Raw genomic sequence first — 19,339 nt, 5'->3', positions numbered from 1 at the left:
TTATGGCTATGAACAAAATGTTGAAGAACCTTGTGTTTTCAAGAAAATTATCAACAAAACTATAACTTTTCTGGTACTATATGTTGATGATATCCTACTCATTAGGAATGAGGTAGGATTTCTTGTTGACGTAAAGAGATGGCTAATGTCGCAATTTCAAATGAAAGATTTAAGAGATGCATAGTATGTTCTTAGAATCCAAATAGTTCGGAATCGCAAGAACATAGAGTTAACACTATCTCAAGCATCCTATATAGACAAGATGTTGTCTAGATAAAAAATGCAAAATTTTAAAAGAGGTTTATTACATTTTAGACATGAAATTCATCTATCTAAGGAAGAATGTCCTAAGACACCTCAAGAAATTGAGGATATAGAAAGAATTCCTTATGCATCACCAGTCGGGAGTTTGATGTATGCCATGTTGTGTAGACGTCAAGACATATGTTATGCTGTTGGAATATTCCGCAGGTTTCAGTCTAATCCTGGATATAGTCATTGGACTGCTGTTAAGAATATCCTCAAGTATCTTTGGAGAACGAGAGACAATATGCTCGTGTATGGCTCTAAGGATTTAATTCTTACTTGCGACACTGGTTCTAATTTTAAGACCAATGTGGATTTTAGGAAATCTATGTCGGGATCAATGTTCACTCTGAATAGAAAAGCTATAGTCTGGAGTGATGGAACATGAGACATACGCAGCGGAAAAAGGATCTACTTACACTCTAATTTCTTTTAAACAAAAGGAAATTTAGCATGCAAAATGAAGGAAAAACGGTAAATTAACTTACATTTGAAGCTCCCGAAAACCGCTTTTCCTTGTTGAATCTCGACCCGAATTCATCCGAACCACCACTAAAGTTGACCTACTATCCTCTGGACTTAGAACTGGGTTGTGGGACCCGGTGGATGAAGAAAACCAAGAGACAGAAAGAGATGGGAAACTAAGAATGAATTTGGGTTTGGGTTTTTAATTTTTCAGCCCAATTATGAAAACTAATTTTACAAAAATGGAAAAATTCTTTAATCCAAATTCAAAAGCCCATTTTATACACAAAACCATGCAACATTTGCATTAAACAAATCCATAAAAACCCAACACCTAGAATCCACTATCTAAGTGCACTTAATGTCTTCACTATAAGCCAACATCTAGCCCACTATGTTGTTAATGGAATTATCCAACAAAAGTTTGGATTTTCCCACTAACTATAGTCAATGGGCAAAATAGTCATTTGGTCAAAGTCAAACTTTGACCAAAAAGTCAACATTTTGGCTTTTTCTGATTTTTTTTCGTGTTGACTAATTTTGACCTCCCGAGCATGAATCTGCATTCATTTTCTCGAACTTCAAATCATATTTGACTATAAAGTTGGTCAAAGTTTGACTTTTCAAAGTCAAAAGTCAACTCTTTGACTTTTTACATCTTTGACCATTTCCATTATTTCCGAGCTTCCGAATATGAACGTATTCATATTGTTGATATTTAAATCACATTTAAATATTAAAGCTGTATCTCTAAACTGAAAAACCCGACCACTATATCACATATACTTGTCGGTTTCTCTCTCTTCACTTAATTCGAACAATTCAAATTATTCTATCATACTATTCTAAGTTTTTTCCATATGAGCTAGTAGGCGAATTTAATGAACCTATAGATTATGGGCTCCAACAATCCGAGATTAGCTAGCTAAACTCTTTAGATGGAGCTAATCAACATTCGTTAACTAACGGGTCATTTCACTATAGTCCCGTAGTTGCACTCCCCTCACTATAGATATATTTGTGTCCATTTGATATAACCATGATTAATAAGCTAATCCTTCACAGGTTGTTCGTAATCTCGGTTGGGTCATAAAAACCGTTTTTTCCCCTGAGACTACATCTTATTACTTAAGTTCCACTGATCCTCTAATGAACAATTGGTTTAAGGTCCAACCTATAAACCAAATCCCTCTCGGGCCAAAGGGAGGGTGGGGCCTCTTGTACTAAGGGAACAACCTATCTACTATCCCTATAACGAGTAGGAGTGAATTCCGTCTTGCACCCTATGTTCCCAACTATCCATCTGATCTTACTCCTGAAATGGGGCTTATTGGGCCAGTGATATTGAGTTGCCCGCACCTATACAGATCTAAGGATAATTCTGAGTGAACAGGAGTTCATAGTTAGCTCAGGATTAAGATTAAGTTACCTAGGTCATCAATTAACGAAATAGTCAGTTTTATACATAAAACGTAAAAAGTGACTATTTCATGGTTCAGTCTTATGCAAACTCACTGCATAGGATGCCCCCACTCACATATCTCTATATGAACGATTCAGGATCACATCGTTTGTACTAATTACAAAGTGGGCCGCATCCATAGTGTCCCCAGAATAAGGTGCCCAACCTTATTCATATACTATAGACTATCTTGGCTATATATTTGAACTTGATCCACATTTATATCACTACAGAAAGTTCAAACTACATTAAATAGCCTCAGAACCTTAGTTTATTGGATTCAAGATTACAATTTGAATAACAACTTTATCGAAAAACAAAACAGAATATGTTTATTAATTTACAAACTACGAGTTTTAGGACATAAAATCTAACAAAGTCCCACTTGTTCTAAAACTCCTAGTGAAGTATCACAATGTTGAATTTAAGTGAGAAACATATGAGTACAATAAACATATGAATACAATAAACTAGGGCATATACCCAAAAGTTCTCCCACTTTTCCTAGTTTACAAACTTCGTAGACCTAGACTCTATAGGTGACCTTCAAACACTTTAGCTGTGAAAGCCTTTGTAAAAGGATCAACAATGTTTTCCTCAGAAGATATCTGGGTTACTACAACATCTCCACGAATTATAATCTCCCGGATCAGATTGTATTTGCGCTCAATATGCTTGTCGCGCTTGTGGCTTCTTGGTTCTCTTGAATTTGAAACTGCACCACTATTATCACAATATAGGGTGATAGGCAGATGCATATTTGGAACGACTTCTAAATCTTTCAAGAATTTACTCAACCATACTGCTTTCTTTGTTGCTTAACAAACAGCTATGTATTCAGCTTCCATTGTGGAGTCCGCAATACAACTTTGCTTCACACTTCTCCACACTACTACTCCTCCATTTAGAATGAACACTGATCCCGATGTAGATTTTCTTGCATCTTTATCGGTTTGAAAATCAGAGTCAGTGTATCCAGTAAGGATCAAATCCTTAGTACCATACACGAGCATGTAGTTCCTTGTTCTCCTAAGATACTTGAGGATATTTTTAATGGCAGTCCAATGATCATATCCAGGATTGGACTGATACCTACTGACTATCCCTACTGCGTAGCATATGTCAGGTCTAGTACATAATATTGCATACATCAAGCTCCCTACTACAGAAGCATAGGGAATGCGTCTCATATCCTCAACCTCGTGAGGTGTCTAAGGACATTGATCCTTTGAAAAATGAATTCCATATCTGTAAGGTAACAGACCTCTTTTTGAATTCTGCATCTTATACCTAGACAACATTTTGTCTACATAAGTTGCTTGAGACATGGTTAAGGTTTTGTTCTTGCGGTTCTAAATAATCTGAATCGCGAGAACATACTGCGAATTTTCTAAATCTTTCATTTGGAACTGCGTTGCTAGCCATTTCTTGATGTCAGTTAGGTAACCTACTTCATTCCCAATGAGTAGACTATCGTCAACATATAAAACTAAGAACGCTATAGTAGAATTATCGATCTTCTTGTAAACATAAGGCTCGTCAACATTCTATTCAAGCCATAAGATTTGATCGCAGTATCAAATCTTATATTCCAAGATCTAGAAGCTTGTTTCAACCCGTAAATGGATTTTTGAAGCTTACAAACCTTTTGTTCTTGACCCTGTGCAATAAACCCCTCTGGTCGAGCTATATAGATACTCTTTTCAAGATCGCCATTTAGAAAGGCTATCTTGACATCCATCTGCCAAATTTCATAGTCATAAAAGGCAGCAATGGATAAGAGTATTTTAATCGACCTAAGCATGGCAACGGGAGAGAAAGTTTCTTCATAGTCCACTCCCTCTCTCTGGGTATAACCCTTTGCCACAAGTCGAGCCTTAAAAGTCTGTACTTTACTATCTTGGTCTCATTTTCTCTTGTAGATCCACTTACTAATTGGTTTTACATCCTTTGGTTGATCTACAAGTTTCCAGACAGAATTGAAGTACATAGACTCCATGTCGAGGTCCATGGCTTTGACCCACTGATCACGGTCCACATCTTTCATCACCTGTTTATAGGTCGATGGATTCTCTATGCCGTCATCAGGTATGATGACTTGTGTTTCTGTTAAACCCAAGTAACGGTCAGGCTGATGAACAACCCTCCCACTACATCGAGGCATTCTCAACTCTTGAGAATGATGTGATTGACCAGATGTACTAGTTTTATCTACTACTTTAGTAGATGAACTAGCTCTATCTGTAGCGTTTTTGGAAATTTCATTCAATACTAGTCTACTTCAAGGTTGATGACTTCTTATGTGGTCTTCCTATAAGAATGTGGCATTTGTCGATACAAATTCCTTATTCTCTCGAGGATCGTAAAATAGACCACCTTTTGTTTCTTTTGGATAACCTATAAATAGGTATAGTTTTGAACAATGTTCCAATTTTTTAGGATTTTTCACCAACACGTGTGTCGGGCATCCGCAAATCCTAAAGTGACGCAAAATGCCTTTACGCCCTTTCCATAGCTCATAAGTGTTTCTGAAACACTTTTAGAGGGAACGTTATTCAAAATATAGACAACAGTCTCTAATGCATGTCCCCAAAAGGAATCAGGTAACTCAACAAAGCTCATCATTGAGCGAACCATGTCCAACAAGGTTCTGTTTCTTCTTTCAGATACACCATTCTGCTGTGGCATATTAGATGCAGAGAGTTTTAACTTGATTCCATGTTCTATCATATAGTCCTGGAATTTTAAGTCCATGTACTCCCCACCTCGATCTGATCGTAGTGTCTTAATTGTTTTACCGAACTGGTTCTCAACCTCAGCCTTATATTCTTTGAACTTTTCAAAAGAATCAGACTTGTGATGCGTTAGGTAAACATGACCATACCTTGAATAATCATCAATGAAACTGATGAAATATTCATACCCACCTCGAGCTTTGACATTCATCGGTCCACAAAGGTCCGAATGTACGAGCTCTAAGGGTATTGTGGCTCTGAGACCTTTTCCAATAAAAGATCTCTTAGTCATTTTTCCCTCAAGACAAGACTCACATGGAGGTAAAGAATTGTCTTCTAACTGATGTAGGAGTCCATTCTTAACCAATCTCTCAATCCTTTTGAGATTTATGTGGCCAAGTCTTAGGTGCCATAGAATAGATTAGGATTAGAAGAAACTTTTATTCTTTATTCTGTTATCGTGTTTCTCTGTTCTAAATTACTATTTAGACAAATTTTGCTTTAGTGGTTTTAACTTATATAAGTTGTTTCAAGTATAGGAACAATTTGAATATATTTTCTAAAAATGAAACGATTCATTTTCAAAGATATTTTATACATTTGTTCAATACTTATGTGATAGATTTATCGTCTCATTTTAGGAGCATACAAAACATCTTTAAGTATGATATATCTATCGTTGAAAAACAACTTCAAGTCTCCCATTGCTTCGGCTGAGACAACCTCTCCTATTCCAACCTTGAGGGTGATCTCGCCTTCTTCAAGCTTTTTTCAAGAACTAGTTTCCTTAAAAGAGAAGTAAATATGATTAGTGGCTTCTGAATCCAATATCCAGGTTGAGGTATCATACTCCACTAAAATTGTTTCAGCAACTAGTAAATCATATTTACCTTGTGCTTCTTTCGAGGCAGGGGCCTGAGGACATTCCTCAGTTAAGACAAATCTCAAGTCATTTATTACTAGTGTTGAATTCAGATTGTTTTCCATGTTGAATTGTGGTCGCCGTTAAGTTTTTCAGAAGCTAATAGTTGATCTAAAGAGCTAGTCATGCTAAAAAGAAAAACATATCCTTTTTCGTAAAAACATTAATCTTTTAAATCCAATCAAGTTTAGCAAAAAATCTAATAATGTACCCTTCATCATTATATTTTGCAATGATATTTCAATGGTTTAGAATAACCTTCACCGAGAGGTGATCGACTATTCCTCCGTTGAACCAAGACTATCTTGACTAGATACTATCACCAGAATAATCTTATTCCTATAGAGTAACTCAGTTATCGCTACTTTGGTCAAGAATTTACAAACACTTAGTAATTCTCGTAAGTGTGACCCTCCATTTTTAGACCTCAAAGATCAGAATCATTATGCTCCTGAAGTTGGAAAGACAAGGATGAAAACGGATCTGAGAGACCCTATCAATTTCTAGAGTTCGCGGAGTTTCGAATCCTATAATACAGCCCTTCGATTGGTAAGGTCGTTCCAGAGCAGACATGCAAGTGCATTATAGGAATCTCACGATGTGACCTAATAGAAGAGACCAAAGGATATGCTAACACACTTCCTTCTCCCACTTACTATGAATAACTTCCCCTATTCACCTTGGTATTGACTCATGCAAACACTCTTCGAATGGAATCCGCTCCTAGGGCGGCCCAAAGCTAAGCATGAATCTCACGGTGTGAATTCTTAGGGACGCTAGAGCTAAAAGTACATTACTTCTCTCCAGCTGAAGTGTTCTAGACGGTTAGGGTATAAAATACATAGCGATAAATTTCGGCTAACTAAACATATCCTAAGTCTAGGTGATTCATTCGAGTATAACTTTTATATTGGATTTTTAACCTACAATGTCTAGGTGATAAAAAAATTTCATTACCTCACACCGCTCACGCATGCTCATAAAACTGGTTTAATCTAACTCAGACGCTGACTCGATCTCCAAGTAGTAGGTGTTCCGTGAACCGTCAACTTAAAAACCTTCAACCTTAGTCATCTTATCTGACTTTTTGCCAGGATCTTGCCGGGTGAGTTGTCTTGTAACTTCGATTTTACAAGATATCGACCTATTTTCTATGAAAATTGGGATTACTTGATGGTTAAGCCTAAGTGAGCATGCATCTTATCTTTATTATAGATTTTAGAAGTCTAGGTATTTTATAACTATTATAAAATAAATTATAACAATTATAATCCTAGAGCATTCATCTATAATAAGCTTCCTTCAATCAAACATACTTTAATATAACACTTATATTAAAACTAAGCATGCATAGTATATATTTTATAACACTTATAAGATATAACAAATGCATGTCACATGCTTTTCCTATGGTGGGATTTTAAAACTATATGCACTCATAATCAAACAACATTATACATCACATGCATAATAGATAAACAACACTAAAGTGGACCGATTTTGGCATTAAAAACAAACAAATAACTAATTTATTACACAATATTAGCAACCATCTTCCCAGAACCGGCTTCAAACGCTTTGAACCACCTGGAACCGCTCAGAATTCACTCGAACCAGCCCAAAAACACCAAAAACCAAGTTGAACCGGTCAAACCGGCTCAACCAGGTCAAACAGACTGGTCCAGACCGTCTGGACCGGCTGGTCAACGAACGCTGGCACGATCAATGGAAAAGGACACGGGGCGGGTTGACGGAGGCGGAGCGGGCGTGCGGCCGGAGAACCGAGTCATCGCGCGGGTCGTAAGAAGAGCGGTGGCCGCGTAGTCGGATCCGGGCGGGGCAGGAGTGCGAAGCCAGGCGCACGTGCAGGGCTACTCCGAACTGGGTCGGATCTTGTGTCTGGGAGCACTTCTCAGGTCTGGAGGCTCATTCTGGGTTTGTGATCAATTTTCCTTCAATTTGGCTGCTATCCTCTCTCCCAGAATCAAGAAATTACAACCTAATTTCAACTCTAATGACTATAACAAATTTACACACCTTTTTCACACATTAATGCTCATAAACATGTGAGAAATTACAAATTTTCACAAGAAATTTAGAGAAAAACAATGCCAAAATCATAATAAGTCCACTTTAGTCCATATTTCATTCAACCTTTGAATATTAAGGAAAAAACACCCACCAAAAGAAATTAAGCGTAATTAAAGCATGCTCTGATACCACATGATGGAACACGAGACATATGCAGCGGAAAAATGATCTAATTACACTCTAATTGCTTTTAAACAAAAGGAAATTTAGCATGCAAAATGAAGGAAAAACAGTAGATTAACTTACCTTTGAAGCTCCAAAAAACCGCTTTTCCTCGTTGAATCTCGATCTGAACTCATCTAGACCACCACTAGAGTTGACCTACTATCCTCTGGACTCAGAATCGGGTTGTGGGACACGGTGGATGAAGAAAACCAAGAGAGAGAAAGAGATGGAAAACTAAGAATGAATTTGGTTTTGGGTTTTTAATTTTACAGCCCAATTATGAAAACTAATTTTACAAAAATGGAAAAAGTCTTTAATCCAAATTCAAAAGCCCATTTTATAGAAAAACCATACAACATTTGCATGAAACAAATCCATAAAAACCCAACACCTAGAATCCACTATCTAAGTGGGCTTAATGTCACCACTATAAGCCAACACCTAGCCCACTATTTTGTTAATATATATTCTAAGTTTTTTCATTGGCTAAGTAGGCGAATTAATGACTTAGATTAGTGGCTTACAACTCGAGATTGTAGCTAAACTCTTTAGATGGAGCTAATCAAAATTGTTTATAACGGTTCATTTCACGTATAGTCAGTAGTTGCACTCTCATATGATATATTTGTGTCATTTGATATAACCATGTTTATAAGCTAATCCTTACAGGTTAGTTCGTAATCTCGGTTGGGTCTAAAACGTTTTTTCCCCTGAGACTAATTTATTACTTAGTTTCATGATCTCTAAAATGAACAATTGTTTAAGGTCCAACACCTATAAAAAAATCCTTCGGGCCAAAGGAGGGTGGAGGCTTGTCTAGGGAAAACCATGATTACTATTATAACGAGTAGGGAGTGAATTCCGTTATTGCACCTTGTTTCCACTTATCCATCTTGATTTATCCTGAAATGGGGCTTATTGGCCAGTGATATTGAGTTGCCCGCACTATACAGGATCTAAGGAAATCTGAGTGAACAGGAATTCATAGTTAGCTAGGTTAAGATTTAGTTACTTAGGTCATCATTACGAAATAGTCAGTTTACATATAATAAAACGTAAAAGTGACTTTCATGTTCAGTCTTATGGCAACTCATGGCATGGATGCCCCACTCAACATTTCTATAATGACGACAGGATCCACATAGTTTGTACTAATCTACAAAGTGGGCCGCATCCATTGGCTCCAGAATAAGGTGCCCAACTTATTCATATACTATAGGGACTTCTTGGGTAATATTTGAACTTGATCCCATTTATTATCACTACAGAAAGTTCAAACTAATTTAAATAGCTCAGAAACCTTAGTTTATTGGATTCAAGATTACATTTTTGAATAACAACTTTATCGAAAAACAAACAGAATTGTTTATATAATTTACAAACTACGAGTTTCTAGACATAAATATAACAAAGTCCACTTGTTCTAAACTCTTAGTGAAGTATCCAAATGTGAATTTAAGTGGAACATATGAGTACAATAACAATGAATCAATTAAACTAGGGATATACCAAAGTTAATCCCACTTTTCATAGTTTTACAACTTTGTAGACTAGACTTTAGTGACTTCAAACATTTAGCTGTGAAGCTTTGTAAAAGGATCAACAATGTTTTCCTAGAGATTCTGGGTTAACTACAAAATCTCCACGAAATTTATAATCTCCCGTATAAATATGTATTTGCTGTCATATGTTGTCGCGTTTGTGGTTCTTGGTGTCTTTGATTTGAAACTGCACATATATTTACATATAGGGTGTATAGGCAGATGATTATTTGGAAAGACTTCTAAACTTTCAAGAAATTTAATAACCAATACGCTGTCTTTGTTGCTTAACAAACAGCTATGTATTCAGCTTCCATTGTGGAGTCCGCCAATAACAACTGTTGCTTTCACATTTCTCCATTACTACTCCTCCATTTAGATATGAACACTATCCCGATGTGATTTTCTTGTCTTTATCGGTTGAAAATCAGAGTCAGTGTATCCAGTAAGGATTCAAATCTTAGTACTACGAGCATTTGTGTTCATTTCTCAAGATACTTGAGGATCATTTTTTGGCAGTCCAATGAATATATCCAGGATTGGACTGATACCTCTACTTCTCATACTGCGTGCATATGTCAGGTCAAGTACTAATATTGCATACATCAAGCTCCTAATACAAGAGATAGGGAATGCAGTCTATATCTCAACCTAGTGAAGGTGTTCTAGGACATTGATCCTTTGAAAAAAATGAATATCGCATATCTTGAAGGTAACAACTCTTTTTGATTTTGATCTCTCTTATACACTAGAAACATTTTGGTCTACATAAGTGCTTGAGAAGGTTAAGTTTTGTTCTTGCGGTTCTAAATATTGATCGCGAGAACTATGGCTATTTTAATCTTTCATTTGGAATGGTTGCTAGAATTTCTGATGTCTTAGGTAAACTCTTCAAATTCCAATGATTAGGACTATCGTCACATATAAACTAAGAAACTATAGTAGAATTATCGATCTTCTGTACTAGGTCGTCAACTTCTGATTAAGCATAAGTTTGATGCGTATCAAATCGTTTATTCAAGATCTAGAAGTTGTTTCACCGTAAATGGATTTTTGAGCTTCAAACCTTTTGTTCTTGACCCTGTGCAATAAACCTTGGTCGGCTATATGATACTCTTTCCAGATCGCCATTGAAAGGAGCTATTTTTGACTACATCTGCAAATTTCATAGTTATAAAAGGGGAATGGATAAGAGTATTTTAATCGACCTAGCATGGCAACGGGAGAGAAGTTTCTTCATAGTCCACTCCTCTCTTGGGTATACACCTTTGCACAAGTCGAGCTAGATACTGTACTTTACTATCTTTGGTCTCATTTTCTCTTGTAGATCCACTGTACTAATTAGGTTTATTTTGGTTGTTAAAGTTTTCAGACAGATTGAAGTATAGTCTGTCGAGGTCCATGCTTGACACCACTGATCACGGTCCAGATCTTTATTCACCAGCATGTTATATAGGTCGATGGTTCTCTTATGCCGTCATCAGGTTATGATGATGTTTTTGTTAAACCAAGTAAGGTCAGGTGGATTGACACCCTCCCACTAATCGAGGCTTCTCATCTTGGAATGATGTGATTTGCAGATGTTACTAGTTTATATTTATACTTTAGTAGATGAACTAGCTTATCTGTAGCGTTTTGGGAAATTTATTCAATTATAAGTCTACTTCAAGGTTGATGACTTCTTATGTTGGTCTTCCTATAGATGTGGCATTTGTCGTATACAAACTTTCATTATTCTCTCGAGGATCGTAATGACCCCTTTTAGTTTCTTTGGGATAACCTATAACTAGGTATAGTTTTGAAATGTTCATTTTTTAGGATTTTCACACACGTGTTGGTCGGTTTATCGCAATCTAGTGGACGAAAATTGCCTTTTACGCCTTTCATAGTCATTAAGTGTTTTCTGAAACATTTTAGAGGGAACGTTATTCAAAAATATAGACAAACAGTCTATAATGCATGTCCCCAAAGGAATCAGGTAACTCAAAAAAGGATCTCATTTGAGCGAACCATGTCCACAAGGTTGTTTCTTCTTTCAATACACATTCTGCTGTGGCATATTAGTGCCAGAGAGTTTTTTACTTTGATTCATGTTCTATCATATAGTCTGGAATTTTAAGTCCTGTATCCCACCTCGATTTGAATCGTAGATGTCTTATTGTTTTACCGAATGGTTATCAACTTCAGCTTATTTTCTTTGAACTTTTCAAAGAATCAGATTGTGATGCGTTTAGGTAACATTGACCTACCTTTGAATATATAATGAAATGATGAAATTTCAGAACCCACCTCGGCTTTGGAATTCACGTCCCCAAAGGTCGAATGTCGAGATTAAGGGTATTTGTGGTATGAGACTTTAATTAAGTTCTTAGTCGTTTTTCCTCAGACAAGGGACTCACATGGAGTAAAGAATTGTCTTACTAATCTGATGTAGGAGTCCATTTTAACAATCTTCTCAATCCTTTTGAGATTTATGTGGCCAAGTCTTAGGGTGCAATAGATTAGGATTAGAAGAAACTTTTTATTCTTTATTCTGGTTATCGGTGTTTTCTTAAATTAGTTATTTAGACAAATTTTGCTTTAGTGGTTTTACTTATATAAGTTGTTTCAGTATAGGAACAATTTGAATATTTTTTCTAAAATGAAACGATTTCATTAATTCAAAGATATTTATACATTTGTTCAATACTTATGTGATAGATTTAAAATTTGTTCTTTTAGGAGCATAACAAAATCTTTAACGTTAGTATTATCTATCGTTGAAAAAACAATTCAGTTCCATTGCTTCGGTGAGACACCTCTCCTATTCCCACTGGGGATTCGCTTTTTCAGCTTTTTTTTTTTCCCAAAGGAATAGTATTCCTAAAAGAGACAGTAAATTGATTAGTGGCTTTATGAACCATATCCAGGTGAGGTATGCATACTTCACTAAATTTGTTTCAGCACTAGTAATAATAGTTACCTTTGTGGTTCTGTTCGTGGCAAGGGCCTGAGGAATTCCTCAGTTTAAGACAAATCTCAAGTCATTTATTACTAGGTGTTGAATTCAGAATTGTTTTCCAGTTGAATTGTGGGTCGCGTTAAGTATTTTTCGAAGCTAATAGTTGATCTAAAGAGTAGTCATGCTAAAAAGAAAACATATCCTTTTTCGTAAAAACATTAATCTTTTAAATCCAATCAAGTTTTAGCAAAAAATCTAATAATAGTACCCTTCTCATTTATATTTTGCATGAATTTTAATGACTTTAGATAACCTTCACGAGGGTGATCGGACTTGTTATATAAAAAATAACTTATAACCTATAGTGTTTCTATATTGTATAAAATACAATATAACCTGTAGTTTCTATTCTCTCATCAATGACATTTAATATAAATCCCATTTCTATTAAATTTAATTATATGGATCCAATTTCATGTAATTAATATTTGAATCATATTCAAATATTTATTTCCTCTCAAATAAATTTTATATTGTAATGTATCAAATACATTATAGTAATTATATCATATATAATTAAAAATAAAATAATTATATCACATATATTCAAATATTTATTTCCTCTCAAATATATTTTATATTATGATTTAACATACACTGAAGCATCATACCTAATGATGGCTTAAAGGATCCATTGGCCTTTAAATAGGCAATGGAGGATGTAGATGGAGACTAATGGATAAAAGTCATGGACCTTGAAATAGAGTCTATGTACTTCAATTCAGTCTGGAAACTTGTAGATCAACCAGATCGGGTAAAACTTATTTGTTGTAAGTGGATCTATAAGAGAAAACGAAACCAAGTTGATAAGGTACAGACCTACAAAACTAAACTAGTGGCAAAAAGATTTACCCAAAGAGACGGGGTAGACTATGAGGAAACCTTCACTCCTGTTGCCATGATCAAGTCTATTAGAATAGTTTTATCCATTGTCTCATTTTATGATTATGAAATATGGTAAATGGATGGCAAGACAGCCTTTCTGAATGACTATCTTGAAGAAAGTATCTACATGTTTCAACCAGAAGGGTTCATTGAACAGGGTCAAAAGTTTTGCAAACTTAAAAGATCCATTTATGGGTTAAAACAAGAATCTCGATCATGGAATATAAGATTTGAAACTGTGATTAAATCTTATGGCTATGAACAAAATGTTGAAGAACCTTGTGTTTTCAAGAAAATTATCAACAAAACTATAACTTTTCTGGTACTATATGTTGATGATATCCTACTCATTAGGAATGAGGTAGGATTTCTTGTTGACGTAAAGAGATGGCTAATGTCGCAATTTCAAATGAAAGATTTAAGAGATGCATAGTATGTTCTTAGAATCCAAATAGTTCGGAATCGCAAGAACATAGAGTTAACACTATCTCAAGCATCCTATATAGACAAGATGTTGTCTAGATAAAAAATGCAAAATTTTAAAAGAGGTTTATTACATTTTAGACATGAAATTCATCTATCTAAGGAAGAATGTCCTAAGACACCTCAAGAAATTGAGGATATAGAAAGAATTCCTTATGCATCACCAGTCGGGAGTTTGATGTATGCCATGTTGTGTAGACGTCAAGACATATGTTATGCTGTTGGAATATTCCGCAGGTTTCAGTCTAATCCTGGATATAGTCATTGGACTGCTGTTAAGAATATCCTCAAGTATCTTTGGAGAACGAGAGACAATATGCTCGTGTATGGCTCTAAGGATTTAATTCTTACTTGCGACACTGGTTCTAATTTTAAGACCAATGTGGATTTTAGGAAATCTATGTCGGGATCAATGTTCACTCTGAATAGAAAAGCTATAGTCTGGAGTGATGGAACATGAGACATACGCAGCGGAAAAAGGATCTACTTACACTCTAATTTCTTTTAAACAAAAGGAAATTTAGCATGCAAAATGAAGGAAAAACGGTAAATTAACTTACATTTGAAGCTCCCGAAAACCGCTTTTCCTTGTTGAATCTCGACCCGAATTCATCCGAACCACCACTAAAGTTGACCTACTATCCTCTGGACTTAGAACTGGGTTGTGGGACCCGGTGGATGAAGAAAACCAAGAGACAGAAAGAGATGGGAAACTAAGAATGAATTTGGGTTTGGGTTTTTAATTTTTCAGCCCAATTATGAAAACTAATTTTACAAAAATGGAAAAATTCTTTAATCCAAATTCAAAAGCCCATTTTATACACAAAACCATGCAACATTTGCATTAAACAAATCCATAAAAACCCAACACCTAGAATCCACTATCTAAGTGCACTTAATGTCTTCACTATAAGCCAACATCTAGCCCACTATGTTGTTAATGGAATTATCCAACAAAAGTTTGGATTTTCCCACTAACTATAGTCAATGGGCAAAATAGTCATTTGGTCAAAGTCAAACTTTGACCAAAAAGTCAACATTTTGGCTTTTTCTGATTTTTTTTCGTGTTGACTAATTTTGACCTCCCGAGCATGAATCTGCATTCATTTTCTCGAACTTCAAATCATATTTGACTATAAAGTTGGTCAAAGTTTGACTTTTCAAAGTCAAAAGTCAACTCTTTGACTTTTTACATCTTTGACCATTTCCATTATTTCCGAGCTTCCGAATATGAACGTATTCATATTCTTGATATTTAAATCACATTTAAATATTAAAGCTGTATCTCTAAACTGAAAAACTCGACCACTATATCACATATACTTGTCGGTTTCTCTCTGTTCACCTAATTCGAACAATTCGAATTATTCTATCATACTGTTCTAAGTTTATTCCATATGAGCTAGTAGGGGAACCTAATGGACCTATAGATCATGGGCTCCAATGATCCGAGATTAGCTAGCTAAACACTTTAGATGGAGCTAATCAACATTCGTTAACTAAATGGGTCATTCCACTATAGTCCCGTAGTTGCACTCCCCTCACTATAGATATATTTTTGTCCATTTTATATAACCATGATTAATAAGCTAATCCTTCACAGGTTGTTCGTAATCTCGATTGGGTCATAAAAACCATTTACCCCTGAGACTACATCTTATTATTTAAGTTCCACTGATCCTCTAATGAACAATTGGTTTAAGGTCCAACCTATAAACCGAATCCCTCTCGGGCCAAGGAGAGGTTGGGGCCCCTTGTTCAAGACCTAGATTCACTACTAAAAGGAACAACCTATCTACTAGCCCTATAACGAGTAGGAGTGAATTCCGTCTTGCACCCTAATTCATGAACATTTCATGAATTGACTACAACCTTTTGAGAACATTTTTTAAATAAAAGAAAGAATTAATAACACACTATCATTACAAGTATTGATGACATTTTTCCAAGCAACTTACTTATCAAAACTTTTCACTTATGTCGGTAATTAAAAACTAAAACTTTTAAGAGAAATTGGCATAACCTTGAAATATATAAACCGTGTTATTTGATTATATGCATTCTTTAGTCCCTAAACTTTTCTAACAATAACAATTTAGTCTCTAAACTTTGGTTTGTAATGATTTAGTCCTTGAACTTTCAATTTGGTAACAACTTAGTCCTCGAACTTTACTATGTAATAATGTAGTCCTTGTATTTTAAAATTTGTAATAATTTAGTCATTGTATTTGAAAATTTGAAACAATTTAGTCCTTATCGTAGAAATTGATGTTAAGAATTAGAGAGACTGCTTGCATAAATAAACCAATATACTACTTAGAGACTCAATAATTTTATAAAATAAAACATAAAATTATAAAAATTGATGTCCAAATTGTTTACATTAGGGTCTAAATTGTTATGAATTTAAAAATAGAAGGACTAAATTGTTAAATAGTAAAGTTCAGTGACAAAATTGTTATAGAATTAAAATTACAGAGACTAAATCATTATAAACCAAAGTTTAAGGACTTAATTGTTACTTTCATGAAAGTTTATGGACTCAATTATTACTTTCATGAATGTTTAGGGACCAAAAGTGTTTTTTTTTAACATAATTTACTATTGCTCTAATACTCGTTGATTTAGAACAAGCGCCACCAAATGGTGGTTAGTTATTCCTTCACTGGACTAAGACATTCTCAAGCAATCATTACACTAAAATAACTCTTATTCCTATAACGATTAATTACCATTATTCAATAAAAAAAACCAAAGGGTGGTTGTTTGCTTCCGTTGCATGCTTGTGTATTCCATCCGTTCTTATCTTTATAGATTCCCCAAGTACCATAAACAATCCTCTTTGAGGTTCCAATGAATAGATCTCCAAACAGTCTTGATCATGAACGACTCCTTGAGCGATCTCAAATACTACCACGAATGTTACCTCATTATTCTCTACAATTCCAATAGAATGATAGGTGGTATCCAACTATTGGAAGAGGGAGAGGATAATAAGGTTTTGGAGATAGGAAGTTGTGTATCGTCAAAGTTTCTCTGCAATGATAATTTTGTATTTATTGCATTCCCAAAGGGCCATGGAGAGGTATTTATATAGAGAAGGGTAAAGTCTCTTTCCCAATATATATTTAAATAACATTTATTTAATTAATTAGGGTATTTAATTAAATAAAACTTATTTAATCAATTAACCCAATTAAATAGCACTTATTTAATTTGCACAATTAAATAGCACTTATTTAATTTTAATTTACACAACAATTAAATAACTCCTTATAAAATAAACTCAATTTAATGTATACATATAATTATCATATACAACCCATGTATATGTGCAAAACCTCTCTATTAATTTTTTGAATCTAATTCACTTAAATTAATTAATTTGAATCTTATTCAAATATTGCTCTCCCATTTAATTATAGATCATATTCATAATTAATTATATTTTAATCTCATTAATATATAATTTCCTCAAATTAATTTGAACAATTCAAATTATCTCTTATCTTGAGTGGGCTAACCAATGAGACTGGTGGACCTGTAGATCAGAAACTCTAACAATATGAGATTAATTGATTAAACTCATTAACCAAGTTAATAAATATTCATTAAATGGTAGGTACATTCCACTAAAGACATACAGGGGCATTTTGATAATTTATCTCCTTTGAAGGCCGGTTGTTCAATCTAACTCCAAATTGTTTTAAATTAACCTCGATTGACTCGTAATTGTTGATTTCACTTCTTTTGATGCTCGATACATATAAAATAACATCATAGACATGTAAAGTCCATAAACAAAGCTAAATTAAGTTAAGAAAAATAGCACTTTTATGGTGTTATCACCCACAACTCAGGTGATTCCATTTTCGATTACCCATTGTCTAAGGTGTTTATTTGCAAGCTCCGACCTTTTAGATCATAAACCAACAAGCTCTTGGGCATTTTTTGTAATATTCAGCAGGTAATTGCTAGTTTTAGTTAACTTGCCAACTATTAATTTCTTTTGGATTTACTAAGAATAAGATTTATGGATGTGGTGTGGTGGGGACCTATTCTTAGTTTTGAGGCTTAAAAAAAAAAAAGAAAAAAAAAACTATGGGGAATTCCTTAATTTTAAAGGTCTTTTTAATTTAAGCTTTGATTTGGAAAAAAAAAAAAACAAACAAACTTAAGCTTAAACTTAGGGTAACTCTAGTAAGAATTGGAATAGTGTAAGGATTTTTTTAGTATATATAGTTTATTTCTTTTTTTTTTAAGAAAAAAAAAAAAAAACCTTAAACTACCCTAATTCTTATAAGTTTTTTTTTTAACTAAAATTTAAAAAAAAAATATTACCATTGTTATGGAAATTTTTATATAAGATTTTTTCTTTTTATTTTTTTTTCCGAAAATTTTCAATTCTTATGAGAAGTTGTTTGTTTGGTAAGAAGATAAAATTGAAGAAACTTAAATAAGGAAGGATAAAATGGTGTATTTTACTTCTCACCCTTTAGTTACTTGTTAAAAAACACTATTAGTTTTCTCATCCGTGGACGTCGAGAGAATGTCAAGTAGCTATAGGCAAACATCAATAATTCTTACCATAATTTCAATGATTTTATGCCTAATAACACCTTTTTATTAAAGAAAGTATTAAGAGTAACATCTAGATATACAATCAAAATTACCATTCATTTATGTCTTTTGAGGTGTCCAAAAGTTGAGAAGATTCTAAGAAAGTCCATGAATAGAGAGTAGCAAAACACTATGTTTTGTAATATTCAATAGATAATTTATTTGAACAAGAGCCCTATGTTTTGTTTCTTGAGAATTCTATGATTAAATTGTGATGTTCTTCAATTCTATGTTTTCTTTGAATCTCAATGTAATTAGATTTGCATTTGTGTGTTGGACTAACGATCGTATCATAATTGCATGTTTTTGCTAGTTAATTTTCAGTCCGCACGTTTCTTTGTGTTTGTCTATGCTTGAATTTACCCCAAATATGTACGTACTTTATTCTTCTTAATCAATATATATCAAAAGTCAAAAACTTAACATTGATTAGTTAGAATATAATATACTTCATAACAACAATATATTCCAAAATTCTTTTGGTTATGTGTGGTATTAAAAATATTAATTCGCGTCGAAAAAAATCAAGGTTATGCGCTATTAACTATTGGTTTTTTAGACAGAATTTTAAATTCTTTTAGAACCGAGTTTTGTGTAAATGTTAACACATTTTTCACATAAACATTTATAAACTAATGTGAACAATCCATTTGTTTTAAACTT

The sequence above is a fragment of the Benincasa hispida genome, chromosome 3, assembly GCF_009727055.1.
Source record: "Benincasa hispida cultivar B227 chromosome 3, ASM972705v1, whole genome shotgun sequence".
NCBI classification, from domain to species: Eukaryota; Viridiplantae; Streptophyta; class Magnoliopsida; order Cucurbitales; family Cucurbitaceae; genus Benincasa; species Benincasa hispida.
This window is presented reverse-complemented; position numbering follows the sequence as displayed.